Genomic DNA, 17,277 nt, shown 5'->3' with positions numbered 1-17,277 from the left:
TTCGAAACTCATTTTTTAATTTTTTTTTTTGATAATTTATCCAAAAACTGCTTTTTTGATTTTTTAAAAATTTGAAAAATCCGAGATAGCAGTTTTGTAGCCCTGTCAATTCTACACCTTTTTTGTCTTGATCATTTTCTGAATCTTCAAAGCTGTAGGCCTGACAGCTCTTCTCGCGAAAATCTTTTTTCGGTCGAAAATGGCAGAATATGACGTCATTCTGACGTCAATTGTGGCCAACCTATCATAGCATCTGGAAAAAAATTGGTCACAATATGTAAAATTGATGCCCGGAGGGGTCCTGAAAGTTCGGTGGCGATATCTGCAGCCGTTTAGGAGATATCGACGGAAAAGGACAGGGGGGGGGGCGTTTCAGCCCCCCCTACGGGGCGCGGGTTGGTCAGGTCACCAGCCAGGCCACCTCAAGTGACCTTACCTCATAAAACGTTTCAAGGCCTGCTATAGCTACACAGTGTGACCGATCACTTTGAAACTTAACCCGCGCACCGACGGGGGTCTGCGCCAACTTCGCACCGACGGGGGGGGGGGGCGGATGACCGCCCCCCTGAGATCTCGAGAATGAAGCAAGATGGCGACAAGCGGTAAACGGCATCGGATACGCACGGACAAGGTCTACAATTTTTACTAAGGTCATTTTCAGGTCAGGTCAAAGATGACGTCACAGGGATCGAAAGTCAAAATGGCGGCGCTGGATATGGAGAGAGTTTTTCTCGAATAACTTTCGAATTAGTCAGGATAGGAACAAACTAAGGGCATCATCGTGATCCTCTTGTCAATCCGCATCGAATGATATATATGTTGACCTCGAAAGGTCAAGGTCAAAGGTTGACCTCAGGTCACGTGACCTCGAGGTCATCATGTACAGGGTGTCTCAAAAGTTCGTTTACAGGTACCAGCCATGCTTTTTTGTCAATAATTCTGAATCAACAAGAAATTAACAGTCGAAATTTTGCATGGGCATTGGTAACAACCTTCCTCAAGCAGCTTCATTGTTTTCAAGCGCATTCGACCCTTCATGAGCTCACAAAAAGGGTTCACCTCTGACCATGGATCAGGCATGAAAATGGAGGTCGCATACTCGGGTCGGCTGAGAAACTCTCTGCTTCACGAGTAATGGGAATGGTTAGGTCGGAAATGACACATGGCAAAGTGTCGGCGAGGATGAGTACAACATGATGGTCATCTAATAAAAACGGTGGCTAAAATTTTTGAAGGACAAAACCATGCGAGACTAACAGCGCTTTGAACGACCCTTGTACCGCAGCAGACTCGTGCTCCGGAAAGCAGCTGAAAATGCAGTCCTAACTATTGAAAACTGACTAGAAGCTCACAGACAGAGGTTACCCAGTTTCAAAAATTGCAGGTCATCATAAAATAAAGACAAAATATCATTTGAAATTGTTTATAATATCTATAACGCTAAATTTTGAGGGGAAATAATGCGAAAATCGTCAATGCCGAGGACAAATGACCCTCCAAAAGTGTCAATTAATGTAAAGTTTTATCTAACGAAGTTTCAAGAGGCAGATCTGGAGCAAATAGCTTTCTTTTACACACAAAATCCGGACAAAACCGCACGATGGACAGGTTTTGGCCGTTTACAAAGCAGAACCTCTCCTGAGGAAAACACTCCGGAACCCAGCGAAGGTCTTGGCATTGGGAATGACGAGCGTTCGGGATTTGCAAAATGTGCAAAATATGTCTAAGAAACAGATGGCCGACACATTCTGCTACGATATGCTGCGAAAAATTTGTCCCTGGCACTTCCCATTTGTTCAGGAATGGGGTTGTTTTGAAAAGGAAAATGGTGCTTGGGAAGTCGGCGCCAGTCATTCATGAAGGAGGTAGCGCCAGAGAAGACCTACAAAATACTCACGGATGGTGTCGATGCAAGCTGTCGGCTTTTAGGGAGAAGCGGATGTTGCCGGGGAGCTCGTCAAACCTAAATCCGACGCAGAAACTGCAGGGGATTCCCCTACAAGAGCTTGAAAACTGGTAACCTTTTATCAGCCTCCGGCAGCTGACGGAGTGACGAAAATCGGTATGGGCAAATATTTTTGGAGATACAGCAAAGGGTTTGGTTTCCAACCTTCCGAATCAGTTGTCAAAGCATGCATATTTGTCTAGTGTACACACGGACACCAAAACCTTAGATTTTTGGCAGGTTCTTATATGCTTTATTGACATGGGAAATGTGTAAACGAACTTTTGAGACACCCTGTATATCATTCGATGCGTCTTGACGAGCTGAACACAATGAGACCATCCGCGCGGCTGTATCTTGTTCCTGTACGGAGTTATTGGCAAAAAAACCTTTGGTGACCTTTGATGACGTCACATGACCTTACAGCTGCCCAACAGCAAAACAGACCTCAAGGTAGTGAAGGTTGATCGTATATGAAGTCATGTATGGTATATTGGGCCATTCCGACCCGTTTTAGTGGTAAAAACAGGGAGTTGATTTTTCCCCCATTGACTTATAATGGGGAGGTCGCGAAATTGACCTGACCTTAGGTCACCGATACCTATCAAAATTCCGAGATATACAAATTGTAGCTACTAATGACCTAATAACATCCTGCGACTTTCAAAGGCCTCCGACATCTACTGTAGCTCTGGCACGGTGACAAAGTTGCAAAAAAGTGACTTGAGGTTGGGTCATTCAAAGTGACCTGGTGACCTGACCTTCAAAGTTAGGAGGTTCAAACTTGCACACCATGTGTAAAATTGATGAGAGAATAGTCGTACCAAATTTCGCGGCGCGTAGGTTTTCCCGCTATCCGCGAAAAACCTCAGGGGGGGCGGATATCCGCCCCCCCCCGTCGGTGCGCGGGTTAACCCGCGCCCTGGTGGGGTCTGTTTATAACGCGACCTGGTGGGGGGGGGGCTATTTTTTGCCCCCCCTCGTATCTCCGAAACTACTGGACGGATCCGCAAAATTCAAACGGCGTTCGAAAGGCCTGTCAAATTTGTCGACGGAAACCAAATTTCATTGACCTCAGGGTCACCGATGACGTCACAGGTCAGGTCAAAGATGAAATGTTTCACCGTTCACGGGTCTTCTAGGGAATGCGCTATAACACCGAGGAAAACGCATTTTGTCGAGAATCAGCGGTAGGGCGTCAGTTGCCTAGTAGATATGTTGCTATTAGAGGTCACTAGCAATACCAGGTCAGGTCACAGGTCAGGTCACCAAGGGTCACAGGTCAGGTCACATGAGCCCAACTTTACTAAGGTTGTGTGATACATGTTTTATGGCCAATTTTTCATTTCCAACTCAATGGTGTTGGTTATAAGACTATCAGGTACGGCTTAGGTCACTTTCTGGTGAAGTTCAGGTCAAGGTCAGGTCAAGGTCAGGCCAAAAAAGGTCAAATTTTAAAGTTGATATTTTTGCATAAATTGGGTATTGATTCGATGCAGCTCGTCACGGGGAGTCTAATGGTGGTCTTTGTTTTGCGCTATGGGGTCTAGAATTGCTAAAAATTGAGTTTGAAAATTTGACGTCATCAATTTTGAACAGTTTTTTCGCTATAACTTCGCCAAAAAAAGAGGTATCAATCTCAAATTTGGTATGTGGATGGAAGGCGGTAAGGACTATCACATATATTCCGGTTTTTGCGAAAATCAAAAAACTTTTTGGATTTTTCGATTAGTATATCCAAAAAATCTATTTTTTAATTTTTGGGGGTCAAAATCCAAAAATTTTAAAAATCCGAGATAGCAGTTTTGTAGCCCTGTCCAATCTACAGCTTTTATGTCTTTATCATTTTTCTGTATTTGCAAAGCTATAGGCCTGACAGCTCTTCCCGCGAAACCCTTTTTTGGGTCGAAAACGGCAGAACATGACGTCACTCTGACGTCATTTCCGGCCAACCTATCATAGCCTTTGGAAAAATTTTTGGTCACAATGTGTAAAATTGATGTCCGGGAGGGTACTGAAAGTTTGGTGACGATCGGCGCAGTGGTTCTGGAGATATATCGAAAAGTCTGGAGGGGGGGGGGCAAAAAATAGCCCCCCCCCCACCAGGGCGCGGGTTAAGCAATTGATAAGAGCAATAGTGTGTACAAAATATATATCTCGGAATTTCGATATCGATAATCTAAGGTCAGGTCAATTTTGCGACCTCTCCATAGGTATAAGTCAAAGGGAGATAATTGAAAGGCGACCATATTGGGCGAACGTCATTCTAATCACTTTCAAACAGCGAACTTTAAGTAAACATGACACACTAAACCAGAAAATGGCACGCATGACCACTCGTTAGGTATGTCCCTGAAATCTTCTCAGGTCACGAATAATATCTAACAGTTTTTTCGCTATTAACTTTTGATAGAAGCACGCTAGAGCGATGAAAACGCCTTAGATGTGTCCGGCTCGACGATACTATATTGATATCAACTGCTATGCAACACGACCTTTCCCGGTCAGGTCATGACGTTGACATGAGGTCAAATTTTCAAGCAGACCTTTTGAGGTCAACTTGTCATTCATTCAATGTCTCGTCATGACGAAAGCCGAACACGATGTGTGAATTGTTCAGAAAGATCGATAAAAGAGCTATCGAATGCGCTTTCCCGCGGCGCTGTAGCTCTATACGTTCCTGAGCTATGCGTCAGTTTGTCGAAATTTATCCCAGTTTGACCTGGAAAGTAGCGAAATTTTACCTTCGGCGACCTCTGCTGAGCTGACCTTGACCTGACCTAAGAAGTGACCAAGTAATCTCTTCATCATTTTTTACGTATTTCGAATGCTGCCAACAGCGTGTCGCTACGTGGTCCAGGGCCGAGCTAGAAAACGGGGTGTTCAACACCCCCCCAAGCAGAGCGTGGAAATCCAGGACCCCAGGGGGGCGTGGGCTAAGATGGGACTTGCCTTTCCTGATTCATAAAAAATGTAAAAAAAATCGCACCGAGCATGAACGTTCTGTAGGTTTTGTCGCAAATAGTTATGAGATATTCGTTACTCGTACTTAGTAGGTACTTAGTTCGCAGGGCGTTAGAAATTTTATGTTCATTAGAAGATAGTTCGTATTTGGTTGCATACACCTCAAAACGCTGTGCACGACTCTCGCGAGATTAAGCGGTAGCTTTTGCCCTTTTACCTTTCCGGTTATATCTAAAAAAACTAATCGATCTACGGTGAAGCCATTTTAAACGATCATGGCAAGCTTGTGACCGAACAAGTCTATCGCATCTTCAACACTCAAAAGCTTAAAGGGACTATCCCACCTTCTAAAATGTTGTTAAAACCAGTTAAATTGTGCCCAGCTTTATAGATTGGATGACCAGGAACACAGTTCTGGCATTTATTTTTCATTTAACATCTTAGGCTTCCCATATTCCAAACACAAACTTTCAAATATGTGACGTCATAGCCCAAAATTACCTCCTTGCCCAGGTCACATTACTCTCATAAAGCTGATTCTTTTTACTCTGTAGGCACCACAACAAAGTTCAGACAGTTTTAAGCGATTTTTCAACGAACAAACCCATTTAAATCAGAATAACTAAACGAAGTGACGTCACACTAAAGGTCGCTCCATGTTGAAGATAGGGCCTTGTACAAGGCCCATTTTCAAATGAAGGGAACGAATTTCTTCAACACCAAGAGGCCGCGGGGGTTGCAACCTAGATAGATAGTGGTTTCTGAACCTCGCCGCAAACTTGGCTATCTCAACTCAAACCCCATGTTAAAGGTGGGATAGTCCCTTTAAGACGACCAAGATATAGCCTGAATTATACTAAATTTCATATGCAAAACCTGCCGCCAAGGCCCTAACCTGCCGCTAAAACCCGCGAGACCTCTACCTCTGTACAGCGGACTATGATGGTTCCAAAACGAGAACTTGAAATTAACCCGCGCGGGGCTGGGGGGGGGTAAATTTTACCCCCCCTCGCGAATTTTTGCAATATCTCAAAAACGGCGGCGCGCAGCGCCGCCAAACTTTCAGTACCTTTTCTTACATCAATTTGACACGTTCCCTGAAAATGTGAGCGAAATCCGTCGGAAAATTTTTGAGAAATTGACGTTTTAGTGACGTCATGTTCGCCATTTTCGCCTCAAAAACGGCAAAAGTTCAAACGCCGCTAACATCTTCATTTTTAAAGGAATCAAGACGTAACAAAAAAGGATATACGTAATTCTACTTTGTCTATCAAATGGCTATCTCAGTTTTTTTGAAAATTTTGGATTTTGGCCCAAATTTTTTCAAAAAACTGACTTTTTTGGGAAAATAGCTATAAAATCCAAAATTTTGAGTGTATCGAAAAAACCGGAATATATGTCAGAGAAGTGGTCTATGTGTACCTACATACCAAGTTTTAGAAGAATCGGTTAAAAAATGTGGGAGTTATTCAAAATTTTGTGACGTCACGACACACAAAATTTTTGAAAAATGACTTTTTTGGAAGTTCTAGACCGCGTACGGAAACAAAAATAGCACTATTCGATTCGCCGTGAAAAACTGCATCAGATAGACACCTTTTTAGGCCTTAACAACCAACTTCAAAATTTGACCTCACTTGACCTGACCTTGACCTGACCTCGACCTGAAATTCATCCAGAGGTGGTCCATATCACTTATTGAGTGTGCCTATTGAATTCTATGAGTAAAATGACCCATAAAACATGTGTCGCACATGCCCTTTTCTATATTTTGTTTTTGGGGACCTGACCTGACCTGACCTGACCTTGACCTTGACCTCTGAATGATATTGTATGCAACGAATATTGTCTTGGTAGCCTAAGAACACGTTTTGGGCGATCAGTCTCAGTCCATGACTCCATTCTTCGGCAACTACGGTGCAAGGCCGATACTGTAGGAACTTGCAATTTGTACCCTTGACCTGACCTTGACCTTGACCTCAAACTTAAAATTAAGTACATGTTTTTAGTTGTTCGTGATGAGATCTTTCGATTGGCGTTTGAATTTTCCAAATCGGACCATTAGTTCGGGAGATAACAGGGGGGGGGGGTAAAATTTACCCCCCCCCCCAGCCCCGCGCGTTCGGCTGGAGACCCCTACTCCGCGCGGGTTAAAAGACGATTCAAGGGCTGCATAGTGCATATACAAATGGGTCTAATATGGTTTTTAATACTGCTCCAATTATTTCTAAGCCATTTTAGAAAACATCGACTTCGTTTTAGAATATGTATTTGCGTCCACACCACTGACGCACACCGCCACCACCAGTGAGTGAGAATCGATGCCGTTGGCGCGGCGGAGCCAGCGTCCCGTCGGACCGTCACTCGGCCGGCGGAAGGTGCCGGAGGAAGCAGCGCTCGGCCGCCGATGGAGCTCACTGGCCGCGGCGTGGAGCCGGTGCCTGCCGGCGGGGCCGCGGTCCGGCCGTCGGCGGTGTCACTGCTGCTGCTGCTGCTGGTCCTCCATCCGGCCAACTCCTGCATGGAGACTGCGCGGAGCGGCGGACGGCTGGCCGCCTCGGAGCGTCTGACGGCCGCGGCGACGGCCAACAGCTGCGCCTGCTGCGCTCTCTGTCACCTGCAGCCGCGCTGCGCCAGCCTCGGCTTCAACCCGCTGACCGGCGAGTGCGAGCTGTACGGCAGCGTGGCCAGCTACGCCACCCTGCTGGTCGATCCCGAGGAAAGCTGGAGCTACTACGTGATGCCGGGCCGGTCGGCGCACCAGCAGTTCTGTCGCCACGACTCGGACTGCACGGAGGCCGGGGACGCGTGCCGCGGCCGCGTCTGTACCGACCGCACCTCAGTCACCTGCCGCGACATAGCCCGCTGGCTCGGCGCCGGCCGACACCCGTTCGGCGACGTCGACGTTCGCATGTTCGGCTGGCTCGGCGGCCGCGAGACGCCGCTCGAGTGCGACGTGGTGGACGGCGTGGCCGGCTTCACCGAGCTGCTGTCGGTGCGCGCCGGCGTGCGGCTGAACAGCACCACCATCCTGGAGCTGAACCGGCGCCTGGAGCCGGACGTGCGCGCCCACTCCATCCTCGGCATGGCGGAGGCCATCAGCCGGCTCGGCGCCGGGCCCGTCTACCAGCTCGCCGTCTCGGTGGACGGCAGGTGGGCCACTGACGGACAGCAGGGTCACGTGCCGCGCAGCCACACTATCACCGTCGAGACCATCGGCGGCACGATCCAGGTGTCGTTCCGGGACGAGCGGAACGCCGTGACGAGAGTGAAGCTGCCGTCCGACGACGCGGCCGGCGCCGGCTATGTGGCCCAGGTGGAGCAGGAGGGCAGCGGCAGATGGACTGCCTACGACTGGATCGAGATGTACATTCGCGAGTGACTGAACACACAACTGAGATGAACACATAAGCAGCAATGACCTGGGTTTAACCACGCCCACCCAGAATAAGACACACTGCAGGCTTCAGCTGTGCTAGATGTGCTGTGTTCTGTTCTCATCTGGTCGCTCCTCAGTCCTCTCTTTCTCCCCCTATTCGAGTCGCATTCATGAGTCAGCTGAACATTCTATTCTTTCATCAAAATCAACTAACTAGACAGTCTGGGCTGCGCTGGCAGACCAGTCATGCATGCTCTGCGCCGACAGAGCATGGCCACCTCGTAGTTTTGGACGCTATGCTCTTTCTCGAAATAAGCTGCTGCTTCGTTGTTATAAAAGTGGTCATTGAAGGAAAAGGCCATGAGGATTACGATGCTTTGTCTACAAATACATGAGCTTCATGTTTTTTTTTTTCTCTCGAATATGTTTATGTCGTTATTGCCCATGTTGTGTTGTTGGGCGTTGGCTGTGCGCTACACAATCTAAACGCTTCACACACTGTTAATTAACCCGCGCACTGTTGATAACGCGACCTGTGGCCTGTTTCACTAACAAATAAAGTGTGTAATTACAAAGAAAAAACTTGAGTTTAAAAGAAATAATTACCAACATTTGAAATTTGGATTTCACGAAACCTTCGGGCATGAATTTTGAGTTTAAAATTTGCCAACTTTTTTACAAGAAAAAGTTTGCTAGAAAACACGGGAATCGCAAACTTTCTGTTCCACGAAGACCAGAAACTTGAAAGAAAACATCGTAATTACAAACCTGAAATTCCAGTGGTCCTGACGTTTGGAATTTTGATACTTTTTGTGCAATGATGCAAAGCAATCAATTATTTAAAACAAATATGATATGCTGAGTCATTATATGCTCTTTTTCACTTAGCACACTCCCTACGAACCAGCTACGAGCAATAAATAAATATCGTCATGTTTTGTCATTCGCGCGCCATAATTGCATTCAACAGTCTTCTGCTGTTAAATGTTTTACGTGTTATTTTCATTCAATAATAAGATATTGTGAACTATCATTTATACCACTCAGAAACAGCATCATTATTTTTAATTTATTCCTGTAATTTCTGACATGAAAACTAGACATAGTTTGAGTTTGATAAAAAGAAGCAATATCTGTAACATGTTAAGTTCTTGATTAAAAACAATTTTATTGTTTACAAGTTTATTTACCAACTCTTTTTATCGGAGGTGCCGCTGGTGATGAAGTTTAGTGAAACAAGGGGGAGGCCGACGTGCATAAAGTTACATTATATTCACATTCAGATTCGCGTGCACATTCGCGGACCCCTCAGATTTGGCTCAAAATTGCACAGCCCATAGATTTTGAGCTCCTGATTGCGAAAATCATGTTTTTATTTCACGCCGTCAAGTGGTTCTCAAAATATTCACATTTGTATTACTCTAACATATTTGGGAACGTAATCCTTATTGGAAAAATCGGACCCCACCAAATTTCTCAAAAACTCCTGAGATGAGGTACACATAAACGCTGATCCCAAAAACTAATTTTTACTTAACGCCGTCCCATAGTTTTCTCAGGATGAGCATCTAAAGTTCAAGGTCGTTCAAGGTCAAGTGCCTTTTCTCACTTTTTGGCGCTATTTGACACGTGACAGCTTTATATTTATGATGGACATTCGCACTACCTCCTACAAAAACAATATACTCAAATCCAAGGGGCGTTGCTGTACCAAAATATAAAAAAAGCGTCAAAACCTCTTTCATACAGCTAACAGTTAAATACAAGGGATATTCGAATTTGCAACACATAAAGCAAATTTGTCGGACCTGGTCGGACCTCTCCGATATCGTTCAAAATCTCAAGGATGATGCTCCTTGACCTCCTGAACATAGAAATGGTACTCCCTTTGAACGCCGTCGAGAACTTTTCCAGATATACGCATCCATGCACATTCAAATTGCCTAGGTGTTGCATATGCACGTTCGGCGGACCCCTCCGATTTCGTTCAAAATCTCAGGAATGATGCTCCTTGACCTCCTGAACATGAAAATGGTACTCCCTTTGAACGCCGTCGAGAACTTTTCCAGATATACGCATCCATGCACATTCAAATTGCCTAGGTGTTGCATATGCACGTTCGGCGGACCCCTCCGATTTCGTTCAAAATCTCAGGAATGATGCTCCTTGACCTCCTGAACATGAAAATGGTAGTCACTTTGAACGCCGTCAAGAACTTTTCCAGATATACGCATCCATGCACATTCAAATTGCCTAGGTGTTGCATATGCACGTTCGGCGGACCACTCCGATTTCGTTCAAAATCTCAGGAATGATGCTCCTTGACCTCCTGAACATGAAAATGGTGCTCCCTTTGAACGCCGTCAAGAACTTTTCCAGATATACGCATCCATGCACATTCAAATTGCCTAGGTGTTGCATATGCACGTTCGGCGGACCCCTCCGATTTCGTTCAAAATCTCAGGAATGATACTCCTTGACCTCCTGAATATGAAAATGGTGCTCCCTTTGAACGCCGTCAAGAACTTTTCCAGATATACGCATCCATGCACATTCAAATTGCCTAGGTGCTGCATATGCACGTTCGGCGGACCCCTCCGATTTCGTTCAAAATCTCAGGAATGATACTCCTTGACCTCCTGAACATGAAAATGGTGCTCCCTTTGAACGCCGTCAAGAACTTTTCCAGATATACGCATCCATACACATTCAAATTGCATTGGTGTAGTATATGCACGTTCGGCGGACCCCTCCGATTTCGTTCAAAATCTCAGGAATGATGCTCCTTGACCTCCTGAACATGAAAATGGTACTCCCTTTGAACGCCGTCAAGAACTTTTCCAGATATACGTATCCATGCACATTCAAATTGCCTAGGTGTTGCATATGCACGTTCGGCGGACCCCTCCGATTTCGTTCAAAATCTCAGGAATGATGCTCCTTGACCTCCTGAACATGAAAATGGCACTCCCTTTGAACGCCGTCAAGAACTTTTCCAGATATACGCATCCATGCACATTCAAATTGCAAAAGTGTTGCATATGCACGTTCGGCGGACCCCTCCGATTCCGTTCAAAATTTCAGGAATGATACTCCTTGACCTCCTGAACATGAAAATGGCACTCCCTTTGAACGCCGTCAAGAACTTTTCCAGATATACGCATCCATGCACATTCAAATTGCATAGGTGTTGCATATGCACGTTCGGCGGACCCCTCCGATTTCGTTCAAAATCTCAGGAATGATGCTCCTTGACCTCCTGAACATGAAAATAGTACTCCCTTTGAATGCCGTCAAGAACTTTTCCAGATATACGCATCCATGCACATTCAAATTGCATAGGTGATGCATATGCACGTTCGGCGGACCCCTCCGATTTCGTTCAAAATCTCAGGAATGATGCTCCTTGATCTCCTGAACATGAAAATGGTACTCCCTTTGAACGCCGTCAGGAACTTTTCCAGATATGCGCATCAATGCACATTCAAATTGCATAGGTGTTGCATATACATTATACACGTTCGGCGGACCCCTCCGACTTCGTTCAAAATCTCAGGAATGATGTTCCTTGACCTCCTGAACATGACAATGGTACTCCCTTTGAACGCCGTCAGGCACTTTTCCAGATATACGCATCCATGCACATTCAAAATGCATAGGTGTTGCATATGCACGTTCGGCGGACCCCTCCGATTTCGTTCAAAATCTCAGGAATGATGCTCCTTGACCTCCTGAACATGAAAATGGCACTCCCTTTGAACGCCGTCAAGAACTTTTCCAGATATACGCATCCATGCACATTCAAATTGCATTGGTGTTGCATATGCACGTTCGGCGGACCCCTCCGATTCCGTTCAAAATATCAGGAATGATGCTCCTTGACTTCCTGAACATGAAAATGGCACTCCCTTTGAACGCCGTCAAGAACTTTTCCAGATATACGCATCCATGCACATTCAAATTGCATAGGTGTTGCATATGCACCTTCGGCGGACCCCTCCGATTTCGTTCAAAATCTCAGGAATGATGCTCCTTGACCTTCTGAACATAAAAATGGCACTCCCTTTGAACGCCGTCAAGAACTTTTCCAGATATACGCATCCATGCACATTCAAATTGGATAGGTGTTGCATATGCACGTTCGGCGGAACCCTCCGATTTCGTTCAAAATCTCAGGAATGATGCTCCTTGACCTCCTGAACATGAAAATGGTACTCCCTTTGAACGCCGTCAAGAACATTTCCAGATATACGCATCCATGCACATTCAAATTGCATAGGTGTTGCATATGGACGTTCGGCGGACCCCTCCGATTTCGTTCAAAATCTCAGGAATGATGCTCCTTGACCTCCTAAACATAAAAATGGCACTCCCTTTGAACGCCGTCAAGAACTTTTCCAGATATACGCATCCATGCACATTCAAATTGCATAGGTGTTGCATATGCAGGTTCGGCGGACCCCTCCGATTTCGTTCAAAATCTCAGGAATGATGCTCCTTGACCTCCTGAACATGAAAATGGCACTCCCTTTGAACGCCGTCAAGAACTTTTCCAGATATACGCATCCATGCACATTCAAATTGCATAGGTGTTGCATATGCACGTTCGGCGGACCCCTCCGATTTCGTTGAAAATCTCAGGAATGATGCTCCTTGATATCCTGAACATGAAAATGGTACTCCCTTTGAACGCCGTCAAGAACTTTTCCAGATATGCGCATCAATGCACATTCAAATTGCATAGGTGTTGCATATGCACGGTCGGCGGACCCCTCCGATTTCGTTCAAAATCTCAGGAATGATGCTACTTGACCTCCTGAACATGAAAATGGTACTCCCTTTGAACGCCGTCAAAAACTTTTCCAGATATACGCATCCATGCACATTCAAATGGCATAGGTGATGCATATGCAATTATGCAAGTTCGGCGGACCCCTCCGATTGCGTTCAAAATCTCAGGAATGATGCTCCTTGACCTCCTGAACATGAAAATAGTACTCCCTTTGAACGCCGTCAAAAACTTTTCCAGATATACGCATCCATGCACATTCAAATGGCATAGGTGATGCATATGCAATTATGCAAGTTCGGCGGACCCCTCCGATTGCGTTCAAAATCTCAGGAATGATGCTCCTTGACCTCCTGAACATGAAAATAGTACTCCCTTTGAACGCCGTCAAGAACTTTTCTAGGTACCTATACGCATCCAAGCACATTCAAATTGCAATTTGAATGTGCATGAATGCGTATATCTGGAAAAGTTCTTGACGGCGTTGAAAGGGAGTACCATTTTCATGTTCAGGAGGTCAAGGAGCATCATTCCTGAGATTTTGAACGAAATCGGAGGGGTCCACCGAACGTGCATATGCAACACCTATGCAATTTGAATGTGCATAGATGCGTATATCTGGAAAAGTTCTTGACGGCGTTCAAAGGGAGTACCATTTTCATGTTCAGGAGGTCAAGGAGCATCATTACTGAGATTTTGAACGAAATTGGAGGGGTCCGCGAGCGTGCATATGCAACACCTATGCAATTTGAATGTGCATGGATGCGCATATCTGGAAAAGTTCTTGACGGCGTTCAAAGGGAGTACCATTTTCATGTTCAGGAGATCAAGGAGCATCATTACTGAGATTTTGAACGAAATCGGAGGGGTCCGCCGAACGTGCATATGCATCACCTATGCAATTTGAATGTGCATGGATGCGTATATCTGGAAAAGTTCTTGACGGCGTTCAAAGGCAGTACTATTTTCATGTTCAGGAGGTCAAGGAGCATCATCCATGAGGTTTTGAACGAAATCGGGGGGGGGTCCGCCGAACGTGCATATGCAACACCTATGCAATTTGAATGTCCATGGATGCGTATATCTGGAAAAGTTCTTGACGGCGTTCAAAGGGAGTGCCATTTTCATGTTCAGGAGGTCAAGGAGCATCATTCCTGAGATTTTGAACGAAACCGGAGGGGTCCGCCGAACGTGCATATGCAACACCTATGCAATTTGAATGTGCATGGATGCGTATATCTGGAAAAGTTCTTGACGGCGTTCAAAGGGAGTACCATTTTCATGTTCAGGAGGTCAAGCAGCATCATTCCTGAGATTTTGAACAAAATCGGAGGGGTCCGCCGAACGTGCATATGCATTACCTATGCAATTTGAATGTCCATGGATGCGTATATCTGGAAAAGTTATTGACGGCGTTCAAAGGGAGTACCATTTTCATGTTCAGGAGATCAAGGAGCATCATTCCTGAGATTTTGAACGAAATCAGAGGGGTCCGCCGAACGTGCATATGCATCACCTATGCAATTTGAATGTGCATGGATGCGCATATCTGGAAAAGTTCTTGACGGCGTTCAAAGGGAGTACTATTTTCATGTTCAGGAGGTCAAGCAGCATCATTCCTGAGATTTTGAACGAAATCGGAGGGGTCCGCCGAACGTGCATATGCATCACCTATGCAATTTGAATGTGCATGGATGCGTATATCTGGAAAAGTGCCTGACGGCGTTCAAAGGGAGTACTATTTTCATGTTCAGGAGGTCAAGGAGCATCATTCCTGAGATTTTGAACGAAATCGGAGGGGTCCGCCGAACGTGCATATGCATCACCTATGCAATTTGAATGTGCATGGATGCGTATATCTGGAAAAGTTCTTGACGGCGTTCAAAGGGAGTACTATTTTCATGTTCAGAAGGTCAAGGAGCATCATTCCTGAGATTTTGAACGAAATCGGAGGGGTCCGCCGAACGTGCATATGCAACACCTATGCAATTTGAATGTGCATGGATGCGTATATCTGGAAAAGTTCTTGACGGCGTTCAAAGGGAGTGCCATTTTCATGTTCAGGAGGTCAAGGAGCATCATTCCTGAGATTTTGAACGGAATCGGAGGGGTCCGCCGAACGTGCATATGCAACACTTATGCAATTTGAATGTGCATGGATGCGTATATCTGGAAAAGTTCTTGACGGCGTTCAAAGGGAGTGCCATTTTCATGTTCAGGAGGTCAAGGAGCATCATTCCTGAGATTTTGAACGAAATCGGAGGGGTCCGCCGAACGTCCATATGCAACACCTATGCAATTTGAATGTGCATGGATGCGTATATCTGGAAAAGTTCTTGACGGCGTTCAAAGGGAGTACCATTTTCATGTTCAGGAGGTCAAGGAGCATCATTCCTGAGATTTTGAACGAAATCGGAGGGGTCCGCCGAACGTCCATATGCAACACCTATGCAATTTGAATGTGCATGGATGCGTATATCTGGAAAAGTTCTTGACGGCGTTCAAAGGGAGTACCATTTTCATGTTCAGGAGGTCAAGGAGCATCATTCCTGAGATTTTGAACGAAATCGGAGGGGTCCGCCGAACGTCCATATGCAACACCTATGCAATTTGAATGTGCATGGATGCGTATATCTGGAAAAGTTCTTGACGGCGTTCAAAGGGAGTACCATTTTCATGTTCAGGAGGTCAAGGAGCATCATTCCTGAGAATTTGAACGATATCGGAGGGGTCCGACCATGTCCGACAAATTTGCTTTATGTGTGGCAAATTCGAATATCCCTTGTATTTAACTGTTAGCTGTATGAAAGAGGTTTTGACGCTTTTTTTTACATTTTGGTACAGCAACGCCCCTTGGATTTCAGTATATTGTTTTTGTAGGAGGTAGTGCGAATGTCCATCATAAATATAAAGCTGTCACGTGTCAAATAGCGCCAAAAGGTGAGAAAAGGTACATGACCTTGAACGACCTTGAACTTTAGATGCTCATCCTGAGAAAACTATGGGACGGCGTTAGTACAAATTAGTTTTTTGGGATCAGCGCTTATGTTTACATCAACCCAGGAGTTTTTGAAAAATTTGGAGGGGTCCGATTTTTCCAATAAGGGTTACGGTCCAGAATATGTTAGCAGTAATACAAATGTGAATATTTTGAGAACCCCTTGACGGCGTGAAATAAAAACATGATTTTCGCAATCAGGAGCTCAAAATCTATAAGCTGTGCAATTTTGAGCCAAATCTGAGGGGTCCGCGAATGTGCACGCGAATCTGAATGTGAATATAATGCAACTTTATGCACGTCTCACCGACCCCCACCAAACACGATTTGGCAGCACTGTAAGGACGCCTGCTGGGCGTGAAGTTTTCCCTTCACCATAGGGTTTACACACAAACTGGTCAAAGTTTGAGCCAGGATATACTAGTCTAAAAATGCAAAAAACGAACAAATTTTGGCATCAATAGATTCAGCATTTCATCGCGTGCCTCAAACCGTCCATCATTTGGCCTCAAAGGAGGTAAAAATTGTTCAAAATCGAAGTTGAAAAGATGCTTTCTGAGCACATAATCTGGTAGCAATCACGTGACCTGCTATAAGCAGCTTATCGATAATTTACAAACATAATTATTAATATTCTGCTTTAAACAACATTTAACCTTCGCCCTGGTGGGGGGGGGGGGGCATTTTGGCCCCCCCCTGTGGTTTTTCAGCGATAACTCAGAAACCACTTGAGTTAGCGCCCTGAAACTTTGTATAGCTGTTTATTCAACATTTTTACATCATGTCCTTTTTTGGGGGGTTCGGGTCAGGTCAGGTCAGGTCACAAGGTCACCAAAACTGACACCACCTCTAAAAAAGTTCAAAGCTCTCTCAAAGGCACAGCTTTTATCCGATCGATGTAAAATTTACAGTACTTGAAGATGTCACCCAGCTCTACAAAATGGCTATCTCGGATTTTTTATAAATGTGACCTAAGGTCAGGTCAGGTCATCGCTGCTCCCCATTATAAGTCAATGGGAGAATCGAAAAGTAGTTGTTTTTCAGCTAAATCGGGCGTGATTGTTCCTATATTTCGTTATTGAAGTGTCTTGGGTCAGCAAATCACAGCCCATGTGAAACCATTTGCTTGTGACCTCGCTGAGGTCACGCTAGGTCATCTCCCTGGTCACCAGAGGTCACCAGCGGTTTTTCTGCACTTACTT

The sequence above is a fragment of the Amphibalanus amphitrite genome, unplaced genomic scaffold, assembly GCF_019059575.1.
Source record: "Amphibalanus amphitrite isolate SeventyFive unplaced genomic scaffold, NRLGWU_Aamphi_draft 000214F_arrow, whole genome shotgun sequence".
In the NCBI taxonomy this organism is placed as follows: domain Eukaryota; kingdom Metazoa; phylum Arthropoda; class Thecostraca; order Balanomorpha; family Balanidae; genus Amphibalanus; species Amphibalanus amphitrite.
The sequence above is the reverse complement of the archived record's forward strand: the minus strand, read 5'-3'. Positions refer to the sequence as shown.